This window comes from Camelus dromedarius, chromosome 5 (genome assembly GCF_036321535.1).
Source record: "Camelus dromedarius isolate mCamDro1 chromosome 5, mCamDro1.pat, whole genome shotgun sequence".
NCBI lineage: Eukaryota > Metazoa > Chordata > Mammalia > Artiodactyla > Camelidae > Camelus > Camelus dromedarius.
Genome location: NC_087440.1, coordinates 33,851,372 through 33,855,105, shown reverse-complemented (window position 1 = coordinate 33,855,105; position 3,734 = coordinate 33,851,372). Strand labels below are relative to the sequence as shown.

Genomic DNA, 3,734 nt, shown 5'->3' with positions numbered 1-3,734 from the left:
TGCAAATTAATCTTCTAAAACCATATATTCCCATCGAAATATCAAAGTGTTCTGTTTTGCTTTTCTCTTTTTTTGAATCTGACAAAAATGTCTAAAATACAAATTTGAGAGAATAGTCAGAGAAAAAAGAAAAGTAATGTGGGCAGTCTAACTGTGTCCAAAAATAAAATGTACCATGAATGTTACAGTAATTAAAACAGTATGGCACTGATGTAGGAACAGATCTGCTCACAATGAAACAGAGCAGGGGGTCCAAAGTAGACTCAAGTCCCTATGAAAATTTGATATTTATGATGCAGTTGACATTTCAAATCTTTGGAAATGTACACTTTATAAACAGTAAGAGGATAATTTATTACTTATATGACACAAGTTTCAATAAATCCAGATCCCTCCCTCTCTCATTATATCAAAATAAATCATGAATTAGTAAAAAAAAAAAAAAGTTCAAATAAAAGTTATGAACATAAGACGTGCACATGAGTGAATTAGTTGTTATTCTCTGAGTGAAGAAAGTTTTCTAAGAATAAACCCAGAAGCCATAAAGAAAAATAACTGATATATTTTAAACATAAATATTAAAGTTTTTCTATTAGGCAAGATAGATAGATGGATGGATAGATAGATAGATAGAGACAAAAGACAATTTTTCTTCACTGAGCAAAAAATATTTGTAACATAGATATCAAGCAAAAGGACTGAATTCCTCAATATGCAGAAAAGCACATCAAAATGTATGTATAAAAGATTAACAAACAATCCAATAGAAAAATGGTTAATGGATATGAACAAATAGTTAAAGGGAAAGAAATACAAATGGCTAATAACCTTAGGAATATTTCCAACATTCTTTAAAACTAATGAAATGCAATTTACAATAACGAAACACACTTTCTCTTTAATCACATTATGAAAAATTAAAGAAGTCTATAATCCCATTGTCGGCAAAAGAGAACACAGTGACTGATACACTTTGGGTAAGTATAAAACAGCACAATCTTTTTGGAGGTAAATAGGCAATTTCTATACAATTTAAAAATTCATATATTGAATAAAGAAAGACTGGGGATTTTTCTGGGGATTTTCCCTGCAGATTTAATTTGCACACTTAACACATACTTATTGGACACTTACTATGAGCTAGTCTCTGTGTTAAATACGACAGTATTAATAGTAGTGAACAAGATAGTCTTTGCCTGTAAGGTACCAGCAATCTAACATGTGGCACTGCTGGGGTGAGGTAGAATGCATGCCTAGCATGCATGAGGTCCTAGGTTCAATCCCCAGTACCTCCGTTAAAATAAATAAATAAATAAACCTAATACCCCCCCCCCCCAGCCCAAATTTGGCATTGCTCATAATGATTAAAACCAAAACTTGGGAGAATCTTTGTGTGTTGGTAATGCACACACATGATGCCATGAAATTATTAAAGAGAATGAGGTAAGTACTTTGTACTTTGTGGGAAAAGTTCGTGAAGCAGAAAAGCATATCTTAGAAAGCATGCATAGCAGAGTTTCCTGCCAGCTTATAAAGATACACACGCACCCCAACACGCAAACAGACACCCTCACGTACATGTATTTTATATTATACAATACAAAACCTCGGGAGGAATACACATCTCTTTCAAGAGGTCACCCCTGGGAAGATACATAGGAAAGGAGGGGGATGTCAGACCATTTCTCTTAATTTCGTAGAATTCCAAATGGTTTATTTCTTCCCCCCATCACATATATTAATTTTTAATAATTAAAGAAGTTATCTCGGATCGTTTTAGAAAGAGTTTTCTCAAAGGTTCTTTTGTATTTATTCCCACGACACATTGAGATCTGTTGGTGAACTCCGACTTCCCACGTGCCCTTAAGGGGAACAGATTCCTGCCTAATTAAGCAACCCAGCCAGCAGAGAATGTACAGGCACCGCCGTCCGGAGCACCAGGACTCACACTGACGCTTGCGTTCCTTCACCGTGCGGAGGTCTATCTAGAATTGATTTCATTCTCAAAGTTCAATGCCTTCTAGCACTGCTGCCTCCCCTCACCTTTGAGGGCTTCTCATTCTAGAAGTCTTCACTGCTGGTGCTTAATGTTTGAAAGAGCAAGAGGAAAGCTAGCATTTATTTTGCAACCCCAAAGTAATCATAAAGTGGTTATTTTAATGTTCTCCCCTTTATATTCAGTGTCTGGGCCAAGTAGGAGAAGACTCTGTGGTCTTGACACTTCATTTTGCAAACAAACCTTTTCAGGCATCAGTGGTGGTCCCAAGGCAGCAGTGTGGTGGGCATCTTCAAACTCCTTTCTTTACACAGAGGAGGTTGACAATTCTGTAAAGGTTTGATCATGACACTTAAGTAGTCCGATATTCTACAATGCAATCATACCTACAAGTGTGATGGATTGCATCTTAGGCACAATGATTGTTTTTGGTCGGGGGAAAAGCCTCCATGGACGAATTGATACTGGGCTCCATGCTGGGTCTTATGCATTAATCATGAAGTATCATACTTATGCAAATGGGTAGAAGCCCAATTAGGCAGAGAGCACAGAGCCCTGGGAATAATGTTATGGGCTATTGGGTCTTTGAAATACACTCCTTGGCCAAATATTCAAAAGCAAAGCAGTTTTGAGATGCCTTTTTACTTTTGAAAACAGGTGTACAATTGTCTTCTTAGTGCTTATTTCATGCCTTCAACCTTAAAATAAAGCTTTCTCCCAGTTGGCATGATTTTCCCTCATTGCTCAACAGGAGCGGTGGAAATTCTAAATCACTGACAAGAAAATAAAATGTTCATTCGAAATCTAGACGTGCTGAGAATATTGAGGATACCTCAATATTTGGGGGTTTTGCCACACATTTTGAAGGTTTCATATATTCAGTTTTCCTCTGGCAATCTCTGCCATCTCTTATATTTTGTGTGATTAATCAAAATATTCAGGTTTCTATTTTGCAAACCTTCTCACAATGCAGATGTTGTGAAGAGAAAATACAGTGTGCGGGGAGACAAGCTCTCCCTTTTATGTGTTACGTCCCATTTTCAAACTTTGTTTTGCTAACTTGAAGCTGCTGGTGGCTTATCCTGGTTCTTATTCTCATAAGACACTTGTTGCTGCTCCAGTATTTGGAGAGGAGGTAGTGGTGGATGGGAATGAGGGACAAACACAAGAGAGTTTATCTATTAATTAATTAATTAAATTAAAAAAATTGATAGTTTTTATTTTTATTTTGGGGGGAGGTAATTAGGTTTTTCTCTTTTTTAGCAGAGCTACCGGGGATTGAACCCAGGACCTTGTGCATTCTAGGCACGCACTCTACCACTGAGCTATACCTTCCCCCACCCCACAAGAGAGTTTAAAGTTTGCTATCCCCCACTTAAATCTCTCTCCCTAAAGTGGTCCTTTTGAATGTGGTTATGTCTACACTGCCAATGATTCAGATTAGGCAGATAAATAGTCAAATTGAGTGTTGTTATCTAAGAAAAGTTCACAGGTTAGGAAAAAAGACTGAGTTTTTTTTTTGCTGTGATAGATGGGATCTGTACTTCTAACTATCTAGTTTAACCAAAGCTTCAGACACATATTTGAACATTTTGTTATTCAACTGGAAACCAGCTTAGTTCTTAAAACCCCATTTCCTTCATCAAAAATATCTAGGCAAGGGCTGATTGATAGGTCATTTACTACAGAACCCTTGCTTCCAGCAGGGCTCTCACTCATGGTGGGGTAGGTGGAGGAT

General features: G+C 37.1%; 1 non-coding gene across 1 annotated transcript; it reads right to left on the bottom strand.

Annotated features, from left to right (window-relative positions):
* Window positions 1-3,259: 3,259 nt before the first annotated feature.
* On the bottom strand, window positions 3,260-3,328 carry TRNAS-AGA (transfer RNA serine (anticodon AGA)). The gene has a single exon. It is a non-coding gene; the product is annotated as a tRNA-Ser (tRNA).
* Window positions 3,329-3,734: the final 406 nt, after the last annotated feature.